This window comes from Callorhinus ursinus, unplaced genomic scaffold, assembly GCF_003265705.2.
Source record: "Callorhinus ursinus isolate GAN/ISIS: 27379988/994484 unplaced genomic scaffold, GSC_fseal_2.0 scaffold38, whole genome shotgun sequence".
NCBI lineage: Eukaryota > Metazoa > Chordata > Mammalia > Carnivora > Otariidae > Callorhinus > Callorhinus ursinus.
Genome location: NW_027397100.1, coordinates 197,791 through 224,130, shown reverse-complemented (window position 1 = coordinate 224,130; position 26,340 = coordinate 197,791). Strand labels below are relative to the sequence as shown.

Here is a 26,340-nt window from a genome sequence, read left to right as displayed (position 1 = left end):
ATGGACCGAAGTCCAAATTACGAAAAGGGGTAAGAATATGCTTACTTTTGTTAAAAGTAAAAAATAAAGTCCCAAGAAATCGGCTAGGACTGTTGGCTTTGCAGAATCTTGGTTCTAGATAACCGCAGTTTTCCAGGTCCCCTACTTTACAGTACTTTTTATTTATTTTTTAAAGTTTTATTTATTTGTTTTTTTAGATATCTTTACACTCAGCATGGGGCTCGAACTCACGACCCCGAGATCAAGAGTCACATGGTCTTCTGACTGAGCCAGCCAGACACCTCTCGTGTATAGTACTTTTTAGCTTATTGACCCCTGGCAAGGTCCTGGTAGGCAAGCCAGTCATTGATCTATGACTTTTGGGGGATCACTGTAGTCCAGCTGCACACTTCCTGGGAGGGGGACATTTTGTAGATGGTGTTTCTTTGGATCCAGGGGATTATGGGGTACAGATTAGCTTGGGTTAGCACTCCTTTGGGGTATTTCTCACCAGCAGTGTAATACTTGTATTAATGTAGGTTCTCTTGCCAACCTTCCACACTAGGCAGCAGTACTTGTTTCCTGCTTATGGTACTAGGTACATTCTGACTCAGATACCTTTTCCTATCCACCCCTCTTGTTCTGTAGGTACTAACCCTACCCCACAACCTTTGTCCTTCCCCCCATAAAAAGGAGGAAAACAAAAGAACCATTTCTGAAATGAAACTTGATTTAAAACTAGGCCAGAAAGCCTTGGGCTTTCTTTACAGAAGTTCTGCCTGCTTTTCCCTTCATCTTCCTCTAATTAAATTAGATATCATAAAAATTCAAGTAATAAAACATTGAATTCATTTAAACACTAAAACTGATTGTTTTTTTCCCTATTTTTTATTTGAATGTACTTGGACATTCTTAAGTTAGATGTCAAATTGTTGTTTGTTGACTAGTAATAGTTTTAATTAATTTTTAAAAAGATTTTATTTATTTGAGAGAGAGCTTGAGCCGGGAGGAGAGGGAGAGGCAGGCTCCCCGCTGAGCAGGTAGCCAGATGTGGGGCTCTATCCCAGGACCCTGGGATCACCCTGAGGTGAAGGCAGACACTTAACCGGCTGAGCCACCCAGAGGTCCCTTAATTTATTGAGCATTTATATATCAGGTACTGATAAGTAATTTAAGCTTTTTCACTTAATCTTTGCAAGAACCTTGAGAGGATTGATCCCTGTTTTATGATCATAAATCTAAGGCTCAAAGAAGTCTTTAAGTTGGGTACCTAGCTAGTAAGTGAAAGCTGGGAGTTGAGTCTAGATGGTGGACTCCAGAGCTTCTGCTCTTAAACCGTATGCTAACAAGTAGTCATATTATTGTGGATTAGAGGATACATTCCAAGAATCCACTTCCTTTTGACATCTCATTTATAAGCTAGAGACTATACTGTAATTAGAAATAGATATGTTAGTAGATATAATAGCTCTTTTTTAGACTTTAATTGTATGGCATTTATACACTACCTGGATTTTCCTCCTATCCTTTTGTGAACCACATATCATGAGCTTCCTTCCTACCCCTCAATTTTCTCACCTTTAAATTGGGTTTCAGATGTGCAACAGACCCTTCACATGATGCAGCTAGATTGTGGTTGGTTGTTCCTATATACTCCATGCGGATTGGCCATGGCTATGATTCAGAACTTGTAAATACATTGTTTTTTCTTGTACCCCTTCCCAACAGACCTGCCAATTCCAGCATGAACTTTAGGGTATAGTTATGGCTGTTGTCTTTATATATATACACCACTAGAATTATTGGTAGTCAGATTGTTGCTTTATTATTATATTTGGAAGTTCGTAAGGTGAAGGTGAATGTTTTATTGGCTCACTTTCTTGCTGTACCAGAGGCTGCTTCCTCAAGTGCAAGAAAGTTGTTAATATGTTCATGTATTTTATTGCAGATTATTTTTGAAGAATTGCCTTTCATTTTTCTCTCCCACTTAAAATTATTTCCTTTCTTTTTTTTTTATTATTTAAAGATTTTATTTATTTATTTGATAGAGAGCAGAAGCAGGGGGAGCGGCAGGCAGAGTGAGGGGGCGAAGCAGGCCCCTGATGAGCAAGGAGCCTGATGTGGAGCTCCATCCCAGGACCTTGGGATCATGACCTGAGCTGAAGGCAGACACTTAACCGACTGAGCCACCTGGGCGCCCCTAAAAATACTTCTTGTTGGTGACCCAAGTGCAGTCTTTTCTAGAGGGGAGGAAAACATCCATGATTTTTTTCCCTTTTTCCTTTTCTTTTTCCTTGCTTGCTTGCTTTATCCATCCACCCATCCGTCTGGTAGATATTTATCTTTTTGGACTCGGATATTTAAGCATTAGTTTCTGCCACGATATTGAGAGAGATATATATTTTAAAGATTTTATTTGAGAGAGAGTGAGAGAGCGAGTGGAGCGGGAGGGGCAGAAGGAGAGGGAGCGGCAGACTTCCCACTGAGCAGGGAACCTGATGCAGGGCTCCATCCCAAGACCCTGAGATCATGACCTGAACCAAAGGCAGATGCAGAACCGACTTGAGTCACCCAGGCGCCCCTCAATATTGTTTTTATTTTATTTTTTAAAAGATTTTATTTATTTATTTGACAGAGAGAGACACAACGAGAGAAGGAACACAAGCAGGGGGAGTGGGAGAGAGAGAAGCAGGCTTCCCGCCGAGCAAGGGAGCCCGAGGTTAGGCTAGGTCGACCCGAGCCAAAGGCAGATGCTTCACGACTGAGCCACCCAGGCGCCCCTCAATATTGTTTTTAATTGTTATTTGTTGAGCATTCCTTTTGGACAGGTGGGGACACCCCAAATTCACATTACTGATCTGGTTTGATTACTTTTCAGGACTTGGAGTTGGTTTCCTCAACCCCTGTTTTTCATTATCCATGTTTATAAACTGTGACAAGGTATATTGTATATGTTATACCTGACTTATAAGCAGAAACAGTATTATATGGCAAAATAAGGCATCATCTCAAATTCCTAGGAAAAGACCTTGTACTTGATATAGTATGTTTTGTTTTTGCTTGTTTCATATGTCCAGAGAAGGGAATGATGGGGAAGATTAACTTGTATGTAACTAATACTACTACTTATATTAAAAAGAAAGGGCAATAAAATTCAATACCATCCCCCCCTTTTTTGTTTGTTTTCAGGATCAAAATACTTGCTGAACAGTGGAGTCACAGACCAATAAAAATAAGCTCCTACTTGAACGTCATTTGACTGGTTAGCCAGGTAATTCACTTTTACTTTGATTTCATCCTTTGTGATTTTCTGTCTACACCCTCTGAAGATCCTGACCTTTCCTTTTATGATTTAATCTTAAACTCGTGTCATAGTTCATGTTTCTCTCTTTTTTTTAGTTTTATTTATTTATTTGAGAGAGAGAGTGGAGGGAAGGGCAGAGGAAGAGACTCTTCAAGCAGACTCCCCACTAAGCGCTTTGGGCTCCATCCCGTGACCCTGAGATCATGACCTGAGCCGAAACCAAGAGTCAGATGCTTAACCGACTGAGCCACCCAGACACCCTCATGTTTTTTTCTTTAATGATAGCGTTAGTTGAATGAATGGTCTCAAAATAAGTGGATATAAATGTATGTCCATATATAGGTGTATATATACAAATATAACTTTTTTGGGGAAGAAGGGAACTGTATGCTACAGTTTAATATGAGATACTACTCTCTCCTACCCCTTTTCCCTTAATGTGTGAACACTTTAATGGGGTTTATTCAAAATCTGAATCAATCCCACTTATTTTTACTATTTCACCCCATGAAGACTAGTTTCCCCAGATTGCTTGTGCTGGCATATAGCATCTCATCTAGCACCAGGATAGGAGAAATGAGAATAGAAAAAGTTGTTTGATAGCCAAGAAAGCAGTTATGCTTTGCTTAAATTTCTTTTTATTAATAATACTGTCATTCTTTTGGTTAGCTCGGCTTGAAATCTGAGTCATCTTTGAACCCCCCCCCCCCCCCCCCCCGCCTTGCCCCTTTGATATGTTAGTATTTTGGTAAACAGGCCTTATCTGGTTTTCTGTTTTCATGTCTCCTGTATTTGTACCACTTTCTGCTAATATCTTACTTCCTAGGCCAAGATCTTGTATTTGTTCAAATGTCCCTTTACTCCCTCTTATCTACTGTTTCTAGCACTTGAAATTTTGCTTAGAAAATTTCCTTGAGTATGTCCCTTTTAATTAAGCCTCTGTTTTGCTCTGAGCTTTGAGTTTCCATTCCCTGGCTTACAGAAAAAAAGTACAAACTCCCTTCTCTGACATTTGAAACAGTCCTTTATCTGGTAATCTCTCTAAACCTCCAGTCTCAGCTCTTGCTGTTTCCCTAATAAAATCCTTCAATTAATTATGATACATACCCATTATACCCATTATATTCTGAACATAGTAGAGAACTATCTCCATACTATTTATTAAAAAAAAAAAACCAAACTCTTTATTTGGAAGTCATTTCCAATTTACGAAATTTGCAAAAATAGAGTATAAAGAACATCTAGATACCCTTTAGCCAGATTTACGCACTTGTTTACCATTAGCATCTATGTGTGCTCTCACTGTTTCCTTCCCTCTCTCTAAATGCATGCATAGTTCTTTTCTGAACTGTTTGAGGGTAAGTTACATTTATTGAGCTTCTTTCTTCTAATACTTCTGTATTCCCTAAGAATAGGGTCATTCTCTTATGTAACTATTGTACAGTTACCAACTTCATAAATGGACACTGACACAAATGTATGGTCTGTCTTCCAGTTTGGTCAGTTGACCTAATAAAGTCTGTTAACAGCATTTCCTTTGCTTCCTGTACAGAATCCAGTCTAGGGTTGGGTACAGCATTTACTGTATTTATTTCTCTCTAGCCTCCTTTTTCCTGGAATATTTCCATAGCCTTTGTCTTTTATAGTATTGACATTTTTGAAGAACACAGCCCTTCCCCGCTTTTAATAGAATGTTCTTCATTTTATGTTTCTCTGAAGTTTCCTTGTAATTAGATTGAGGTTATGCATTCGTGGCTGGAATATTGTATAGGTGATGTGACATCCTGAGAAAGAAGCACAACTTCTGGAGACACATGATTTCTTCTGTCCCTTCTTGTGATGTTAATATGGATTATTTGGCCAAGATGTTGCCAGATTTCTCCACTGTATAGTTTATTTTCCTTCCATGCAATAAGCATTTTGTAGGGAGACAATGCAAATACCATGGTTCTCATCACAATTTGCCCCAGATTTAACATTCGTTGATGATTCTTATCTGATCTTACTTTTCACTGTGTTGGTTCCAAAATGGTTATTTTCTGATTCCAGCATTCCCTTTATACTATGAGTCAGCCCTTGGCATTGTTCTGTAATCAAGAGCCCTGTCTGTCAGTTTGGACTCATGAATTACTAGGTTTTTCAGTTCATAAATTCATTACTCTACCTAATTATTTTGATGCTTCAGTTGTCCTAGGTTTAGAAAGTAGAACTCTTTTTTTTTAATAAATATTTAAGCGATAGAAAGTAGAACTCTTTTTTTTTTGAAAGATTTATTTATTTATTTGAGAGAAAGAATGAGATAGAGAGAGAGAGAGAAAGAGCATGAGAGGGGGGAGGGTCAGAGGGAGAAGCAGACTCCCCGCTGAGCAGGGAGCCCGATGCGGGACTCGATCCCGGGACTCCAGGATCATGACCTGAGCCGAAGGCAGTCGCTCAACCAACTGAGCCACCCAGGTGCCCCCTAGAAAGTGGAACTCTTAATCAGTCTCCCTGTCTTTACAGGGAGGAAAGTGTTAGAGACTAGGATGCTGTGGGGATGGGGGGAGGTGTCCTCATTGCTCGTGGACAGAGCTAGTAAAATATGCATGCTTATGCACACATATGTGCATACACCAACATACTTGTACATAAACACATTCGTAGCAACATGCATATACGTAGTTTAGAAATCATGAGTTTATATCAGTATGTCCAGCTTCACTCCCTGTCTACAGCCTCTTTCTCTGCACTTACCGTTTCATATTTTTATGTCCCATTTTATGCTGTGAGAAACCTTGGCTCCCAACATTGTCAGTGCACTTACTCATTTACTCTATCCTATAATACATCTCAAATAATTTCAGAGTCATTTTGCCCATTTCACCACAGTAAACAAACTTAATTAAAGTGGAGAATTTATATGTAGTTCTTCATTGCCTTACAACCATCCTGCCCAAGACTGAGAATGAATAAATAAATATTGTATTCTTAAAAATTTTTTTTTTTTTTTAGATTTTATTTATTTATTTGACAGAGAGAGAGAGACAGCAAGAGGGGGAACACAAGCCGAGGGAGAAGCAGGCTTCCCGCAGAGCAGGGAGCCCGATGCGGGACTCGATCCCGGGACTCCAGGATCATGACCTGAGCCGAAGGCAGTCGCTTAACCAACTGAGCCACCCAGGCGCCCCTAAATATTGTATTCTTAAATTACTTGAATCAACCTTTCCTTCTTCCTTTCTTGCTTTCCCTTTCCTCTGCACTTTCACTTCTCACTCCAACTTTCTGTATAAGGTAGTTAATGGTATTCATTGGAAATGTAATTAGGTTCATTTGTTTTTCAGTTTTTTTAAAGACTCTAATCTTTTAAAAAGATTTTTAAAATATTTATTTATTTATTTTTGCGAGAGAGAGAGAGAGCGAGCCCTAGTGCACAGGCCTATGTGGGGAAGGGGGAAGGGGCAGGTAGAGGGGCAGGGGGAACAGCAGAGGGAGAGGGAGAGGAAGAGAATCACAAGCCAACTCCCCACTGATCCTGTAGCATGGAGCCTGATGTGCAGTTTGATCTTTTGACCCTGAGATCATGAGCTGAAACCAAGAGTCGGGTGCTTAATTGAATGACCCACCCATGTGCACCCCCCCTTTTTTAAAGTGGGCTCCATGATGGGAGCTGGAAGATCTTGAGATCATGACCTGAGCCAAAATCAAAAGTTGGTCGCTTAACTGACTGAGCTACCCAGGTGCTCCCAGTTTTTTTAATGCTCCTTCTCATTCTGATTGGTTTTATTTTTGAATTTATAGAAAACAAGGATATTTCCAAAAGTTAAAATTATACAAAAGATACACTTCCCTTCTGTATCCTTTCCATCCCATTTCCCCCATTTCACATAGGTAACCAACCTTGCTGTTCCCCCAGCCCCTTTCTCATTTATTTTTTACATAGTTTCCATTATGTGCATATACCATAGTTTACTCAAGCAGTAGCCTATGTATAGGTATTATTTAGGTTGTTTCCACTATTTTGCAATTAAAATAATGCTGCAGTGAATAACCTTGTGAATATATATTTTTATATTTTGGGAGTGTACCTTCAGGATAAGTTCCTGGAAGTGAGACTACTGGGTTGAAGGGTAAATGTGTATGTAGGTTTTGTTAGATATTGTCAAATCACATTCCATAAGGATTACACCATTTTGGATTCCCAACAGCAATGTATGAGAGTGACTGTTGTTTTTAACCACAGTCACACTGCAAAAGTTCTTTAACTCAGCATAATATATTTTTTAGATGTATCTACATTATTGCATGTATCAGTAATTTCTTTTTATTGCTGAGTGGTATTCCATTGTGTGACTACTTTCTCATTTTTGGCTACTATGATGGATAAAGCTGCTCAGAACATTCAGGTACAAGTCACTGTGTAGATTTTCCCCTCTTGAATAAATACCCAGGAGTGCAATTGCAGGGTCTTATGTTAAATGTATGCTTATCTTTTTATTAAAAATTTTTTTGTTTCAATTTTTAATTTAAATTTTAGTTAGTATATGCTTATCTTTTTTTAAGATTTTATTTGAGGGAGAGAGAGAGAGAGAGCAAGAGTGAGTGAGCACGAGTGAGCACGAGCTGGGAGAGGGGCAGAGGGAGAAGCCGACTCCCATCTGAACAGGAAGCCTGATGCGTGGCTCTATCCTAGGACCCTGGGATCATGACCTGAGCCGAAGGCATACACTCAGCCAACTGAGCCACCCAGGCACCCTATGTATATGCTTATCTTTATTAAAAAAAAAAAAATGTGAAACTTTTCAGAAGTGGCTGTATATTCCACCTGCAAGATAAGAGTTCAAGTTTGAATTGTTCCTATTTGGTATTGTCACTTCTTCAATTTCAGCCTTCATTTCCATGATGTCTAATGATACCGATAATAGTTTCTTACTAACCGCACATATCTCTTTTTTTATGAAGTGTCTTTTTAAATGTTTTGCCCATTTTTAGAATTGGGCAGTTTTCTTATTGTAGGAGTTTTTAAAAAATATATATTCTGTCTACTGATTGTTTTCAGATACATTTTAAGAGTACTTTTTTTTCCTTCCCTTTTATTTTCTTAACTTTTTTTTTGAAGAATGGCATTTTGAATTTTCAAGTATAACTTAACAATTTTTAATTTTGTGGTTAGTGCTTTTTTTATGTACTAAGAGATCTTTGCCTGTCATAGGTTATGAAGCTCTTCTGTGTTTTCTTATAGAAGTTTTGTACTTCTGACTGTATATTTAGGTCTCTGATCCACTTTGATTTAATTTTTGTGTTTGATGTGAAGAAAGGATTGAGGATCAGTTTTTAAAATGTGGATATTCTGTTCCAGAGCTATCTATTGAAAAGACTCTCCTTTTTCCATTGCATTGTCCTGCTAACTTAATCAACTGACTGTGTACAACAGAATCTCTTTCTGGTCTTTTTTCTGTTCCATTGATTTATATATCAGTCTTACGCCCACATACGTTGTCCTGATTACTATAGCTTTTATAGTAAGGTTTCAGAGTAAGTAATGTGAATTTTTCAACTTTTTTCCTTGTCATGATTGCTTTGGCTAATCTAGGGCTTTTGCATTTTGATACAAAGTTCAGAATCAGTTTGTCAATCCCTGTAGTTTTTTAATCACTCTGAGAAACTGCCCTGCAGAATCTAGCTAGCTGGGACATCTTAAACTGTGGTCATTATCTTGTCAATTCAAGATTGCTGGGTTCTTTTTGGGTTCCTTATCCCTGTGCTGTGATGTGGAAATTGCTTTCTGGCAGAAAAGCCTGGGTAGTGGTAGGATTCATGTTGTTGCCTCTTCCCTCCCCCTGCCCCCAATTGTTTCCCGTATCTCAGGGACCACAATTTTTCACTTCCTGTTCTCTGATACCTGAATATAGTTTGTTATAATTTGTCCTGTTCACTGTAGGATAGCATTTGTTACTCTCTCCGATTGAAGAGAAGTCCCACAATTGATTCTTGAGTTCATTAAAAAAGGCTCTTCTCATGTATTGGCCGATTTATAGTTTTTGTTTTTCTTTTAAAGATTTTATTTATTTGACAGAGAGACACAGCGAGAGAGGGAACACAAGCATGGGGAGTGGGAGAGGGAGAAGCAGGCTTCCTGCTAAGCAGGGAGCCCAATGCCGGGGTCGATCCCAGGACCCTGGGATCATGACCTGAGCCTAAGGCAGACGCTTAACGACTGAGCCACCCAGGTGCCCCCGATTTACAGTTTTTTTTTAAAATTTTTTTAGCATATGTGCCAAAATATGTGTTTGTTAACCATAAAAATCTTTTTTTTTTCTTAAATTAACACAATGTATTATTTGTTTCAGGGGTACAGGGAACCATAAAATCTTCTTTGAGCATTTAAAAAATATACATATATATTTTTAAAGATTTTATTTTATTTGTTTGACAGCAAGAGAGACAGTGAGAGAGGGAACACAAGCAGGGGGAGTGGGAAAGGGAGAAGCAGGCTCCCCGCCAAGCAGGGAGCCCGATGCAGGGCACGATTCCAGGACCCCGGGACCACGACCCAAGCTGAAGGCAGGTGCCCAATGACTGAGCCACCCAGGCGCCCCCCAAAAATATTTATTTTAGAGTGTGTGTGAGCAGGGGCAGGGGTTGGGAGGGGCTGAGGGAGAGAATCTTCAAGCTGACTTCCTGCTGAACGTGGAGCCTGATGTGGGGCTCAGTCTCATGGCCTGTGAGATCACCACTGAACCAAAACCAAGAGTTGGATGCTCAACTGACTCAGCCACCCAGATGCCCCGAGCATTTTTTAAATTATTTTTTTATTTTTATTTTTATTATTATTATTTTTTAAAGATTTTATTTATTTATTTTACAGAGAGAGAGAGACACAGTGAGAGAGGAAACACAAGCAGGGGGAATGGGAGAGGGAGAAGCAGACTTCCTGCTGAGCAGGGAGCCCGATGCGGGGCTCCATCCCAGGACCCTGGGACCATGACCTGAGCCGAAGGCAGACGCTTAACAACTGAGCCACCCAGGCGCCCTTGAAAGTGCATCCTTCTTTAAGCCTTGCTTTTCCTCCTATAGGCTGGTTGGCAAAGGACAGTGAAATAGCCAGCATGCAGAACTACTGTTGATGTATGGCTGAGGATGTTGGTGATTTCATAGCATTCTGGGCACTGCGCTTCCATGAAGTGTAGGAATTGGGGATCCACACCATGTGCTGCTTCTCATCTTCCCTGGGATGGAGGAAGTCCTTAGTAAGGGGCATGTTCTCATGAGGAGATAGTCACCACTGGAAAGTAGTTCAGCACTTTAAAGATGTTATTCCATTGTCTTGTTGTTTCTGAAAAGATAACTTTTATCCTTGTTCCTCTGTATGTGTGATCCTTTTTCTTACGGCTGCTTTCAAGATTTTCTCTTTTTGTTTTTAAACAGTTTGTGCTGTACTCAGGTCTAATTTCTTTGTGTTTGTTTTCCTTGGGATTCTTTGAGTTCCTTCGATGTATATAGGTTGGTGTTTTCATTAAGTTGGGGGAAGTTTTCCCATTATTACCTCAAGTATTTTATTCTTTTCCTCCTTCATCCTGATTTCTCTGACTCCAAATATTGTTTGTTAGATCATTTGATATTTCTTGCATATACTTAAGGCTCTGTCCATTTTTCTGCAATTCTTTTCTTTTCCTTAGGCTCAGTTACTTTTTTCTGTCATTTCCAATCTGAGTAATATTAAAAAATAAAATGCTTTTTGTCTCATCTTGCTCTTACAACCCACGGTAGAAGGGGGCTTAAGAAGAGCTAATGGCTTTATCAAAGTTGTATAACTAATTTGTGGTGTCATTGAATTAGAACCTAAATCTTGATTCTTTGCAAATTTCAGACCATTTTCTTTCTGTAATTTGTGAACTTTTATCTTGTAATAAGTTGCTATCTTGTTAAATGTTCATGCTGCTATGTCTAGGAGTAGGGGTGGTGGTAGGGGATTTTCATTCATTTTCTGCAATTTTACAATGTTTAAGTTCTTCTTTGCTTTAAAAAATGATTTTCAGTGGAAGAATTTAAGTATCACTGAATTCAGTAATACCTTAAGAACTAATCTTTTAGATGACATTCCCCAGCAGTGAAAATATGTCTATGGTTATTCAACAGAAATTCATCTTTAACCACAGAAGTTTTAAAATCATGAGTTTTTAGACTCTCAGGTTATGATATCATTCATGGCCTTGGAAATTAACTCTTTCAAGTACTGTCTCTTACCAGTCTTTTTCACATGAAAATTCCTTAAACCAGTTCTTGTGTCATCTTAATTAAAATGAGACCACTATGTAGTTGGATAAAGGAATGAAGATATATTGCCAAGGTCAGGATAATTAATAAGTGCCTTTATATCACATTTTACTAACATTTTAGTTTCTAAAAAGTTCTATCATAGCCTTCTAGAGAATTTGATATTAAAAAGGTATTATTAGTAGCTGGGGCGCCTGGGTGGCTCAGTCGTTGAGCAGCTGCCTTCGGCTCCCTGGGATCGAGCCCCGCATCGGGCTCCCTGCTTGGCGGGAAGCCTGCTTCTCCCTCTCCCACTCCCCCTGCTTGTGTTCCCTCTCTTGCTATGTCTTTCTGTAAAATTAATAAAAAATAAAATCTTAAAAAAAATAAAAACGTATTAGTAGCATATGAATGGCATTCTAAATTTTAAGGACTATATCTCTGTCCTTCAGTTTAATTTGAAATTGAATTACTAAAGTTTAAAGATAACTTTTAATTATAAGTTCTGCTTTTATTATGCCTTATAATTAAAATGATTTAGGCTCACAGACATCTTGTAAAGCAGCTATTACTGAAAAAGCAATTTAAGGAAATTCTTTTAGGTTTATATTTTATATATATAGAAAAATTGACATTTGCTAATTTCATCAATTGCCTGCCTAACTATAACACCCCTTAAATTTAAAGCTAGAAAACACAGTTTTTTGTTTTTTTTTGCATGGGAACTAGGAGTGGTAGTAGTCTCACTTTGACATCAGTTTTCTCATTAGGATCAATTTGCTTGTTTTTTAGAACATCACAGGTTCTTTCCAGCTTAAGTTTCTATGATTCATGGATCTAGTTCCTCATTATAGAGCCTTTTAGTTAATCCTGCTGTTTCTCCCTCGCTCACTATAAATGCATGTTGATTGCTTAGATTAGGAGATGAAAGTATTGGTAAGGTGAAGGTACTTAAAACTTTTTTAAAGGTGATGTACAGGGATGGGTCAAGAATCTACAGTCATTGGTGATCTGGTAAGGGCCATTCTTCTTCTTCTTTTTTAAAGATTTACTTAGAGAAAGAGTGTGTGAGCATGAGCATGTGTGCACGCAAGCAGGAGGGGCAGAAGGAGGAGAGAGAATCTCAAGCAGATGATGCGCTGAGCATGAAGACCAGGTGGGGCTCAATCTCATGACCCCAAGATCATGGCCTGAACTGAAACCAAGAGTTAGTCACTCAACTGACTGTGCCACCCAGGCATCCTAAGGGCCATCATTCTTAACTGTTTTCTTTTTGTTAAAGACTAGTAGGAATTTCTAGTTAATGTGACCAGAAAACAGTAACTTCTTACTGGAAACTTAAGCTGGGCCATTGAAAGACAGTTGTTAGAACAGCTGTAGACAGTGCAGTTACACTCAGATTTCACGAAAAAAGGAGTAAACTATTTGTTTATTTTTTGGTTGAAATGGTTAAGAGCTTGGGCTCTGATGTTGGAAAGACTTGCATTTAATTTGTAATTCCATCACTTACTAGATGTATGACCTTGGGTGAGTTATTTTCCTTCCCCATACCTGTTTTCTCATGTAAAAGAGGGATAAATTTGAACTCTACTTTTATCTGTTCTTTATATCTGAAATAGGGATTAAAATGGGAGTAATAAATGGAATGCCCTCAACACAGTATCTAGCTCAAATGTTAGATTAAATATATATTCACTTAACATTAACTTAACATTTTTAACTTAACATTAGTGTTTTTTAGTTTAACATTAAAATTATGCAATGTTTTATATAAACAGGAGTATATATGTGCTATGAAGTGTACTTCGGAAAACACCTATGAACCCACTACTTAAGAACTGGAAAGTTGCTAGGTATACCAGCTCCCTGTGTGTTTCTCCATCTTACTCTTCCTTCTGCTTCTGTCCCAGAAGTAATAGATACCGTAATTTATTTGCTAAAAACTTAAAAAAAAAAAACACACGTGTGTGTTCTTGAACCATGTTTAGTTTTTGTTTTTAGCTTTACAAAAATGAGTGTAATGGACTTGCTTTTTATTTTACTTTTTAAAGATTTATTTATTTGTTTGTTTATTTATTTACGGGGAGGGACAGAGGGAGAGAGAGAAATCTCTAGTCGACTTCCCCTGAACTTGGAGCCTGACTTGGGACTCCATCCTATGACTCCAAGACCACGACCCCAGCCGAAATCAACAGTCGCCTGCTCAACCGACTGAGCTACCCAGGCGCCTCTAATGTACTTGCTTTTTTTTTTTTTTTTTTAAAGATTTTATTTATTTATTTGAGAGAGAATGAGAGATAGAGAGCACGAGAGGGAAGAGGGTCAGAGGGAGAAGCAGACTCCCTGCCGAGCAGGGAGCCCGATACGGGACTCGATCCCGGGACTCCAGGATCATGACCTGGGCCGAAGGCAGTCGCTTAACCAACTGAGCCACCCAGGCTCCCCTAATGTACTTGCTTTTTAAAAAAAACTTTGATTGCTTATAATATTCACGCATATTGTGTATAATTTATTTTTGCTACTACTATATTGTTTTGTATGGCTTTATTTTTTAAATTTGGGATGGATGGTCATTAGTGTCCTCTGGTTTTTGATGTATAAATGAAATGTCAATGAACATTTTTGTGTATTTTGTTGCAAGATTATTTTTATTGCCCTAAAGTTTTTAAATATAAATTTGACTTTAACTGCCCATGTACTAAATTTGCTTTTCCTGTAGAAATTCTTTAGAAAAAGTAAATTTTCTTATTGAAATAGCCCTCTTTTATTAGCTAATTTATCTTATACAAGTCATTTATTATTTATCACAGGATTAGCAATATGCACTATTTTCCTTACATAACTTTAAGTATAGTTTATATTCAGTAAAATGCACCAGCCTTAAGTTTATAATTTGCCGAGTTTTGACAAATGTAACCATTACCACAATCATGATATAAAACACTCCCACCATCCTCTGAAGTTCTTTTGTCCTTCTGTGCAGTCAGTCCACTCCACTGAGATAGCTGGCAGCCTCTGGTCTACTTTAAGTTGTTAGTTTTGCCTTTTCTGAATTTCATATATATGGTATTCCCCTTATATATATAATGTACTTTTTGTAATTTTCCACTGTCATCGGATATTCTGTTCTTTTTCTTTTTTTCTCTTTTTTGCCTTTCAGTTTTGTAAGCTTATATTGATCTTTAAGCTCACTAATTTTATTTTTTTTCTTCCTCAGCTGTGTCCCGTCAACTGATGAGCCCATCAAAGGCATTCATTTCTGTTAGTGTTTTTGATTTCTAATATTCCCATTTGCTGCTTTCTCATAGTTTCCATCTCTCTGCTTATATTACCCATCTGTTCTTGCTTGTTGTCCACTTTTTCCATTAGAGTGCTTAGTATATTAATCATAATTAAAATCCCACAATTGGTTTCCAGTTTTTTTTTTTTAATGTTTTTAAAGAATCTGGCTTCTTTCCTGTTTGCTAGCAAATTTTAGAGGCTTCTTTGGATATGTCATCAAAATCTGCTTTCACTTACCAGCGCTCATGATTTCTCATTTAAGAATATAAGTGACCACATAAAAACTTGATATATGTTCATAGCAACATTATTTATAATAGCCAAAAAGAGGAAACAACTTAAATGTCCATCAGCTGGTGAATAGATAAATAAAATTATAGTTCCACACAGTTAAGTATTCACAAATAAAAAGAAATGAACTACTGATCTATGCTATAACATGGATGAATTTGAAAGGATTATACGAAGTGAAAGAAGCCAGTCACAAAGGACTAGATATTGTATGATTCCATTTGTATGAATTTTCCAAAATAGATGAATCATTAGAGACAAAGTAGATTAGTGGTCTCCCTGGGGTGGGAGAGAGGTGGTGTGAAGTGGGGGAAAAATGGGATTAGGGGAGAGAACAGTGAGGAGTACTGAGCTTCTTTTTTGGGATAATGAAAATGTTCTAAAATTGTGATGATTGTACAACTCTGAATATATTAAAAGGCATTGATTGGATACTGCAAGTGTGTGGTTTGTGAATTATATCTGTATAAAGCTGTGAAAGAATATACCCGATATATTCTTTCTATTGATGAATGAACAGAGAACATAAGATCTCTGTACCGCCATAAAGGAATTTTCTGGAAAAATATTGTTATTTTTCTCACTGCACTTACCTCAGAAGGTTTGCTATCTATCCCAAACATTTCTTGGTTTCAAAAACAACACATTAATTGAAATCTCAAGGTTTTCTAAAATAGTAGTCAGTCTCTAATTATAGGGCTTATGTTAACTCCAGCACCGTATCTTTTTCATGTATCAAGAAAATATATGTCAGAGACTTTTAGAAAATTACTTATTTTAGAGAGAGAATGCGAGTGGGTGGAGGGGGGAGGGACAGAGGGAGAGAGAGAATGAATTCTCGGGCGGACTCCTCGCTGAGCGTGGAGTCTGATGCGAAGCTCAGTCCCAGGACCCTGAGATCTTGACCTGAGCCGAAACCAAGAGTTGGATGCTCAAACGACTGAGCCACCCAGGTGCCCATGTCAAAGTCTTTCTTAAACATTAATTCATTATATGTTAATAAAAAAAAATGAATTCAAAGTCATACCCAGACCTATCTGCACTTTTCTATTTGTCCTTTAAGTGTTTATAAGATGCCTATGGGCATCTTATAGTAGTACATCCAGAAATTTTGCTCTTAAGCGTGTAACATCCATTTAAAAAAGTACCCAGAAAGCCATAATTTTGGTGGATCTGCTGTTTTAGGGCTGATGAAGTGCTTTGGTTATAAGCGGAAAAACCAAAGTTATTTTACTTTAGATAATCTGACCACACAGTCCCTTACTGCCTTTTTATTTTTTCTTTAGGTTTTTTAAGAGGCTCCTTCTGGGGAAGGAATATTTAAACTATGGAGATTATGTGATGATATGTAGGAGAATATTAATGCATTTATAGTGTAAAAGCTTAAACATTTTAGGGGTGCCTGGGTGGCTCAGTTGGTTAAACATCTGCCTTTGGCTCAGGTCATGATCTTAGGGTCCTGGGATCAAGCCCCATGTCAGGCTCCCTGCTCAGTGGGGAGACTGCTTCTCTCTTTCCCTCTGCCCTTCCACCCCCACTGGTTCTCTCTCTCTCTCTCAAATAAATAAATAAATAAATAATCTTTAAAAAAAAAAAAAAGCTTAAACATTTAATGTCGATCAAACAGCAACTTACTTTAAAAAGAAACTTTTTTGAGCCTAGGTTCCATACTATACAGAGATACTTTTTTTTACATTTTATTTATTTGTCAGAGAGAGAGAGAGAGAGAGAGAGAGAGAGAGGGAGAGAGCACAAGCAGGGGAAATGGCAGGCAGAGGGAGAAGCAGGCAGGGAGCCTGATGTGGGGCTTGATACCAGGACTTTGGGATCATGACCTGAGCCAAAGGCAGACGTTTAACTGACTGAGCCACCCAGGCACTCCAATAGTTGTGTTCTTGTTATTAAAGCCAAAGACTGAATGTTAAGCTGGTTTGCTTTAGATGAGGCTTTCAGAATATGTAGAGAAAATTGTTAAGATTTTAAGATCCATCTTTGACTCGAACAACAAACTGAACCGCCCTAAATCCAGTCACTGTTTTTTTTGCTCTTGGTGAAAATGGATGGAGATAGGTTTTAGTAGTTGTTTATAGTCAAGGCTCATAAAAAGGGCAGTTTTATTGGATTTGGAAAATATAGACATAAAAAATTTGTCACATTGGTAATAACATAGCTCTTGTAGTACTTAATTTTGTAACTTAATTAAGAAATATAATTGTCCTAAATATCAGCTCAGCAATCTAGAAAGTGAACTGCTGTACAAATAGTCCATTTTATACCACTGTTATAAATGACTCTATCATATGCCAGACTCTCAGAGTAATTACTTTCTTATGATTCTGTCTTTGTTTCCAAAACCTGTTTTAATAAGAATGTTTTTGAATCTGTGTAATATTTAACATATAAAGCCTGCGTTATTTTGAAGTTGATACTGAAAACCTCTAAACTTCTGACCTTGAATAGAATTTGATATGTATAACCATTACATGCAGCTGCTGGATTCAGAATTGCCTTTTCTGGGACTCTGCTTTGTGAAAATGTGTATTGGACATGAGTGTATGGCAGCTGACATTTATCAAGGATAACAGGAGCCTTACTCATTTTCACATTTTAAAGTAACTTTGAAAGCTTTGCATGTGCACACATGCTCAACATATGTTCCTAAGATTTAAATACATTTTTCATCATGTATCAAACCAATTTCAGTCTTTAATGAGCTTCAACGTTAAACTTACTCTGTGTGAGTACACAAACATCTAAAGATCAACAGTGTAGGATATTTAATTCACTTCCATAGAATTTTATCTTTCATGCTTTAAAATTATTACAAGTAAAAATGTACCTCCTTGTATTCTGGGTAGCACTCTTGTTATGTAATGTGTTATTTGGCATTTCTTTCATTCCCCTCCTATAAAATTTGGCCCTAATGTAGAAAACTGGATTATAGAAATTATTTATTTTCTTTTTTTTTAAAGATTTTATTTATTTATTTGAGAGAGAGAGAATGAGAGAGAGCACGAGAGGGAAGAGGGTCAGAGGGAGAAGCAGACTCCCTGCTGAGCAGGGAGCCCGATGTGGGACTCGATCCTGGGACTCCAGGATCATGACCTGAGCCGAAGGCAGTCGCTTAACCAACTGAGCCACCCAGGCGCCCCGAAATTATTTATTTTCTTATCAATGGTATATTGCTCTTCTGTTTGAAAAGATTTTTATGGAGCTAGTTATTTTACTGGAGGGTGACATAAATAAATTGGGATTGCATGATTTTTAGTCTTTGTTCTTAGCCTTTTAAAATTTTCTTTAAAGATAGATTGTGATGATAATTTAAAAAGAGTTCTAAAATAAAACTGCAAAATTCATAATGTGTTGGCAAACTTGTTAATTAAAATAACACCTTTAAATGGTTGGTATGGGTTTCAGACACTGCAGCCCTTCAGTATATTGATATGCAGATCACACTGACTTGCTGCAAGGTAACAGGAGACATGCTTTGACTTCTGCAGATAAATAGGCCATGCACAGCTGTAATCCTACTGTCTTTTCATTTCCAGATGTGATTGAATAGTATAAGGCCTTTGATACCTAGGTCCTGGGTAATAAGTTGAAACTTAATTTTTTGTGTGTATGTGAGTTTTTACTTGGGCTTTTGATAAGCCTGTTTCGTGGTATGAAGGTACCATGTAAATTCTGGATGTTTTATTACTTAAATAACTCTCTCTGAATTTGAAATATAAGAAGGCTGAGTTCCATTTTTTTCCCCCATTTTCCTTGTGGCAGTTAGTAAGGAAGTCATTTTATTAAGAGTGATAAATAGTAAAAAGAGTTTTAAATTTAGACTAGTTAAATTGCCAGTGTCTTTACATTTTAAAAAATGCAAAGCAATTATGAATTTTAACAAGAGTTTTCAAAGAAATCATCCTTAATCACTTGTGACCTAAGTGCCCTTACTGTTTCTCCAAATTCTTTTCATATAGAAATGCACCATATTAGAGAGGTTTAAAGAAAATACTTGAGGGATGCCTAGCTGGCTCACTTAGTAGATCATGTGGCTCTTGATCTCGGGGTCATGAGTTTGAGCCCTACATTGAATATAGAGATCACTTAAAAATAAAGTCTTTGAAAAAATAAAGAAAATACTTGAAATGTTTGCATAAGAACAGTTTATTACTATTACCAAAACTTCATTTGTAGATATTAGTATCTTTGAGAATTTAGTACTTCCCGAAAGACATCTCTTTATAATCCCCTCCTAGGTACCAAGGTTTAGGCAATTTGCAAAAGTTCTTCAGCCAGTGTGGGAATTAGAAAACCAGTACATTGTTTCCTGAATTCATGTGGGTTGTAAATGTAGGTACTTTATAATCACAGAGGCAAAATTCTATTTTCTTTAATAACCTTGGTTCTGTCTGTAAATCATGAGATTCTTTAAGGAGCCATTTGTTAAGACTTCCATGTGCTCAGATAAGCTTTGTTTTGGTCTATGGTTTTAATTATTTCAGCAACCTTGTAAAGATGTAGTATGTCCTGGGGCGCTTGGGTGGCTCAGTCGGGTAAGTGTCTGACTCTAGATTTTGGCTCAGATCATGATCATATAGGGCTCGGTGGTGGGCATGGTGCCTGTTTAAGATTTCCTCTCTCCCTCTACCCCTCCCTCACCCCTCTGCCTCTCTTAAAAAAAAAAAAAAGACTGGTATGTCCATTTTAGAGAATAGGAAATTGAGCTTCAGAGACTTAAATTTGGTGATATTGTGCTGGGGCTTAGATCAGCTGTGAAGTCTTTTCCCTTTATTTCACTGTGCTGCATTCGATTTGAATTCATCAGTTTTCTTATCCACTTCACTGATTGTGTGTTTGGTGTTGTGTCTAGTCTAGGAATTAATTCTTTACTGAGTTTTCAGATATGGATTTAAGTATCCCATGCTAACTAAGTTAGGATATTTGGTGCTCGCATAATGGGTGATACTCTCTTTTTATACTTTATATTTTATGAAGGTTTGTAATCCAGTCTTTTCATAATGATTTATTCTGTTTTCATTTATTTTTTTTCATGGCTGTCAAATTTTTATCTCTTAAGGATCATAAGCATTTATTTTAAACTTATTTAAAGATTTCATTTTATTGGGTGGTGAATTCATCTTCCAGTATTGATGAATTTCTTGGTCAACTTTCTTCTGTTTTCACATACACTTGGGAATTTTCATTTACAGTTTGCATCTTAAATGGGAAATTTAGTTTTCCTTTTGTTCATTTGGTGCTCTCCATGTGACCCCCTCTCCCCGGCTCAGTACCCCTAGCTCTGTTTTTGTTGCCTTCTCCCATGTCCACTTTACCTTCAGTCTAGGTCCAGGACTCCAGTCTGAAATGTTCTTGCAGTACTAGAGAGATGATGACTCTTCTACACTGCAGGTTGTAGTTTGATGTGATCAGTAACTTGTTACTGATGATCATAGCTTCTCTTCATTTTCCTTTCAGCAATTTTTTGGTTTTGTTTTTACCTGTGAGCCTTGCTTTTGGTCCTCTTATCTTGTGCATGATTGGATTTCCTTAAAAAGCAGTTGCTAGTTTCTGGTCCTGAAATTCAGTGGGTTCATGGAGTCATCAATTCATTACTGTATGTTTGCTCTGTGTTTTGGTCCACAGACATATTTGTTAGGTTTGAGCATTTCTGTGTCTTCCAAAATTAATAAAAAATATGTACTTTATTTGTCATTATTATATTTAGAGCAGAGGGGAAGAGTGGTTGGTTGAGAGCAGTAGTCCATTATGTCATCTTATCAGAAAGTCCTGTACTTTTAAAAAAATTTTTATTGATTTTTAAATTTTGGTTCCAGTGTAATTAACATAAGTGTTAGTTTCCAGTGTATAATATGGTGATTCAACAATTCTATACACAGGTCAGTGCTCATTGTGATAAGTGTACTCTTAATCCCATCACCTGTTTAACCCACCCCCCTGCCCACCTCCCCTTTGGTTTCTTGGTTTCACTCTCTTGGCTTTCCTTTGTCCATTTGTTTTGTTTCTTAAATTCCACATATGAGTGAAATCATATGGTATTTGTCTTTCTCTGACTTACTTCGCTTAGCATTATACTCTCTAGCTCCATCCATGTTGTTGCAAATGGCAAGATGTCTTTTTTTTTTTTAAGATTTCATTTATTTATTTTAGAGTGTAAGAGCGAGCGGGGGGTGGGGGGCAGAGGGAGAAGGAGAGAGAGGATCTCAGGCAGACTGTGTGCCGAGTGTGAAGCCCAGTGTGGGGCTTGATCCCACAACCTTGAGATCACGACCTGAGCTGAAACCGAGAGTCAGACGTCTAACCGATTGAGCCACCCAGGTGCCCCAAGATTTCATTCTTTTTTATGGCTGAATAGTATTTCATTGTACACATACACACACCCCATGTCTTCTTTATCCATTCATTTATTGATGGACGCTTGGGCTGCTTCTGTAATTTGGCTGTTGTAAATAATGCTGCAATAAACATAGGGGTGCATGTAACCTTGTGAATTAGTGTTCTTTTATTTTTATGGGTAAATACCCAGAAGTGCAGTTAGTGGATCATATGGTATGGTAGTTTTTAACTTTTTGAGGAACCTCCATACTTCCACAGTGGCTGCACCAGTTTGGATTCCCATCAACAGTGTACTAGGGTTCCTTTTTTCCCACATCCTCACCAACACTTGTTTCTTGTGTTTTTGATTTTAGCCATTCTGACAGGTGTGAGGTGATATCCATTGTGGTTTGAGTTGCTTTTCCCTGATGATGATTGATGTTGAGCGTCTGTTCATGTGTCTGTTGGCCATGTTTAGGTCTTCTTTGGAGATATGTCTATTCATGTCTTCTGCCCATTTTTTAATTGGGTTATTTGTTTTTCATTTTGAGTTAAGTTCTTTATATATTTTGGATAATATATAAATATATATATAATATATATATTATATATATTAAGTTCTTTATATATTTTCTTTATATATTTATTTATCAGATACTTCCTTTGCAGATATCTTCTCCCATTATCAGTATGTTGTCTCTAGTTTTGTTGATTGCTTGGTTTCCTTTGGTGTGCAGAAGCTTTTTTTTTTTTTGATGTAGTCAGGAAGTCCTGTTCTTTTGATTTTACAACCTGGCTTATGTATATAGGTTGCAGATAGTAGATACTGAAATATTTATTAAATGAATGTGAAGAGGATCTTGGAGAAGCCATACCAGTTTCAGACCTTTAATCCCACTCTTAATCTTAGTACAGTGGTTCTCAAAAGGGTGGTTCATGGTCCTCTGGGAGTCCCTGAGAACTTTTACAGGGTCCATACAGTTAAAACTATTTTCATAATAACCCATTATTTACCATTTTCATTCTTTTGATGTTTGCACTGGTGCAGATACAGTGGTACCGAAAGCTACTGGCACCTTAGCTTCAATCAAGGCAGTGGTGCTACAGACTATACTAGTGGTCATTACATACTTTACTTTCCTGCACTTAAAGGAAACAAACAAAGCAGCATTTCTCACTTAGGATTGTCCTGCATGAGGCAGCAAAATTTGCTCATTTCATTAAATCTTGACTCTTGAGTACTGTATTTTAAAAAATTCTGTTTGGTGAGAATGGAAAATATGCAGAAAGCACTCTGCCTACCATGGTTATCCTGGGGAAGGACCCTTGTGTGATTGGTTTGTGTACTGAATTAGCCACTTTTTTCATGGAATACCATTTTTACTTGAAAGAACGACCAGCAAAGCTCTGGTTATTGAAACCTGAGCATTTCGCAGACAGTTCTTGAAACTGAGCAAGATGAACCTATTACTTCAAGGAAAACCTCTGATGGTATTTGTTGACAGTGCTAAAATTTGAGTTCTCAAGTGAAAATTGTAATGTTGGTAAATTTGAATCTGCCACCATGAGTGTAACTGCTTCTCAGTACTTAAAGACTTTCAAGATGAGATGCATGGTGGGTGCCTGGGTGGCTCAGTTGGTTAAGCGACTGCCTTTGGCTCAGGTCATAATCCTGTAGTCCCGGGATCGAGTCCCACATCAGGCTCCCTGCTCAGCAGGGAGTCTGCTTCTCCCTCTGACTCTCATGCTCTCTATCTCTCATTCTCTCTCAAATAAATAAATAAAATCTTTAAAAAAAAAAAAGATGAGATGCATGGTGATATTAATATGGAGTTTTTGATATTGTATCATGAAATATATCAATATTTTAAAATCTGCTTGATCAGTGAACTGATATGTTAAAATGACAATGTTTGATGTTACAAAATCATGCATGGGTAAAAGATTTGCTCAGAGTGTAAGCTAGGGGAGTATGCTTTAATGTAATAGCGTGAAAGTTGATCAGTAGTTTCAGATTTCACTTTGCAACTAACCTTTAAGAAAGTACTTACTGCTTGTTGAGTTTTAGCATAATACCAAGGAAAATTATCTACAGTTTGCAAAAGGCTATTGTAATAGTCCTTTTTAAAAATAAGTACATGTCTCTGAGGCTGGATTTTCTTCATATGTTTTTGTCAAATTAACATGTTGCAACATACTGAATGGAGAAGTAGATAAGCAAATCCAGCTATCTTCTTTAAGTCAGACATAAGATTTGTAAAAATGTGGAAACAGTACCACCTCTCTGTTTTGTTTCAGAAAATTTGTTTTCCATAAAATTGTGAAATTGTTAACACATAATGCGCTTGTTTTAAAATGAATTAATATTTCAAAATATTTATAAGTTTAATTTTGAATATGGTAGATATTGATAGGTATAACCCACATAACAAAAGCTTTTTGGCGTTCCCAGTTTTTAAGAGGTAAACGAATCCCGGTATCAAAAAAGGTTGAGAATCACTGGTGTAGTGAATTTGGTTGGAACTCCAGAGGCATTTGACTTAAACCTTTCACCCTGCTTGCATATATTGGTTGTTTTGAAGCACATCTGAATTCTGCTATAGCTGTCTCTGTTCTGACCTACTTAAAACAGGAAGGGGGCCAGAGCTAACTAGTAAGCTCTGGCCATTTTCAAGGACATGCAGTTGTCCTTTACCCTGAATCTTGTAGTAGTAAGATCCAGATTGACTGCAGAAGGTTAGGACTTTGAACACTTGAATAACATTGTGTGCCGGATCTGATATGCAGTTGTTCCTGCTTTTGAATTAACAGGTCAGCTACTAGTTTCCAGTGGAGACCTTTCATAGCACATAGTACATTTTGGGATACTATATTTACTAGTTTGTTGATTATGGACCCTGGTCATTAGCTTATTGAAGGCAAAAAACCTTGTCTGTTTTGGTCAGCAGTTTATCCCAAGCACATGGCATAGGGAATGCAATCTCCTTTGTTTATGTATGTGGACAACACTCAGTATGTTGAAGAATGACCAGTTAAAAAATTTTTTTCCCTCTAGTTTTATTGAGAAATAATTGACATACTCCACTATATAAGTTTATGGTATACAGCTTGATGGTTTGATTTACGTGTATTATGGGATCAGTACAGTTGGTTCTGCTAACACCCATTTTCTCCTGTAGATACAATAAAAAGAAAAGAAGAAAAAATTCTCCTTGTGATGAGAGTTCTTAGGAGCTACTCTCTCTCTCTGTTTTTTTTTTTTTTTTTTTAAGATTTTATTTATTTGACACAGAGCACAAGCAGGGGGAGCGGCAGAGGGAAAGGGAGACTCAGACTCCCCACTGAGCAGGGAGCCTGATGAGGTGCTCCGTCCCAGGACCCTGGGATCATGACCTGAGCTGAAGGCAGACGCTTAACAACTGAGCCACCCAGGCGCCCCAGAGCTACTCTTAACCGCTTTCCTATATATCACCCAGCAGTGTTAGCTGTAGTTATCCAGTTGTACATTACATCCCTAGTGCTTAGTGACCACTCTGTAGATGTTTGCCGGTGGGTTTGGGTTTTAACCAATTTAGGTGTATGCCTGGTTTTACAGGAGGTCTTTGCCTCTGATGTTCTTTAATAATAATGAGGTGTCCCCAGTCTTCATTTACTAGACACATGTAGGCTGGTTTTGTGAAATACAAAAAGTTCTTTAAAGTCATGAATCATGAAACTGACCTTTGAAAAGCGGTGGAGGAAAAAAAAAACCAAGCTGTGTTTTATTTAAATTATTTAAGTGATGCTCTTTTTGTCCTATTCTTCAGTATTTTATATTCTTTCTTGCTGCAAATTTCTTTTCTGGTACAATCATGATCTAGAGGACAGATTTTTAGCTCCACATAGTAGTAGTATACTAGCTATATTTTGACGGGGATTTAGGGAGGCAATTGAGGCTCTTGTTCAATTAGACTTTGATACTTTTTAACATTTCTACCAGTGTTACCCTACCTTCCAACAGGTAAAGGATGTTAAGAGTGCGTCCTTATTTTCTTTTTTGACTTTGATATATATGTTCTTATTCAGTATTTGTATTTTTGTCATCCTGAAGTTGATAATGACTTAAAGATTTATTTGAAGAGATAAATTCTGTTACCAGACATATAACTTCTAGGAATATGGAAATGTTATTTTTAAAAAATGACTCTTTTGAATTTAAAGTTATTTAGGCTAGGAGTGGAATTACAATAAGTGAAGAGTAATATGCTGTGAGGTCAGAAAAAGAAAAAAGGCCCAGTGGAAACAGCATGCAAGGACTGAGCCACAGACTAACCTGCAGTAAAGATGATGACCCATTCAGGAAGTCTTTATGAGTCAGACTTGCCATGTTGTGTTGCTAGCGTTAGAGAACATCTGCTCCAGTGTCTTTGCTTTTATTAAAGATTTTTTTATTTTTAAGTAATCTCTACACCCAAAGTGGGGCTCAAACTCACAACCCCGAGATCACAAGTCCCACGCTCTCTGACTGAGCCCGCCAGGTGCCCCTCCTTTGTTTTTGCTTTTAAAGAAGCAAATCTAGCTAAGATGGGTTTACCCTTGATATATCTCTCTCACTCTCTTCCACCTTCAGTATTTTTCTTTGAAAAATTAATTCAAGTTGCTTTATCAACTTTTCATTTCCACATTGTTAATTTTTATAATGTTAGTGTCACAGGTAAACCCTCTGTAGCTACTTAAGTTTTTGATATTTGGTATGGGTGGACCGGGCTACCTTCAGTACTGTAGCGGGGGAGTGTCTTGTTACTTTTAAGTTTTTCACTCTGCAAGTACTCTGGTTCAGGAGTATCAGTGCTGCTCTTGACTCATGGTTCCCATTCCCTGTAGCATTCATGGTGTGCATACTGCTACTTCCTGTCCTAGCTTTCCTTACCAGGTGGCTAATGTCC

General features: G+C 37.5%; 1 protein-coding gene across 6 annotated transcripts in view; it reads left to right on the top strand.

Annotated features, from left to right (window-relative positions):
- NCOA3 (nuclear receptor coactivator 3) overlaps positions 1-26,340 on the top strand; it is a 139,517-nt gene that overhangs the window by 69,828 nt on the left and 43,349 nt on the right. For 3 of the 6 annotated variants that reach the window (XM_025875336.2, XM_025875502.2, XM_073880301.1), the window contains exon 2: positions 3,169-3,250. The exons of 1 other annotated variant lie outside the window; for it this stretch is intronic. The gene's annotated coding sequence lies outside the window, so the exon portion shown is untranslated. Of the gene's footprint in view, positions 1-3,168; positions 3,251-13,293; positions 13,369-14,732; positions 14,777-26,340 lie in introns of all 6 variants that reach the window. 2 more of the 6 variants (XM_073880300.1, XM_073880299.1) reach the window with 2 other exon arrangements.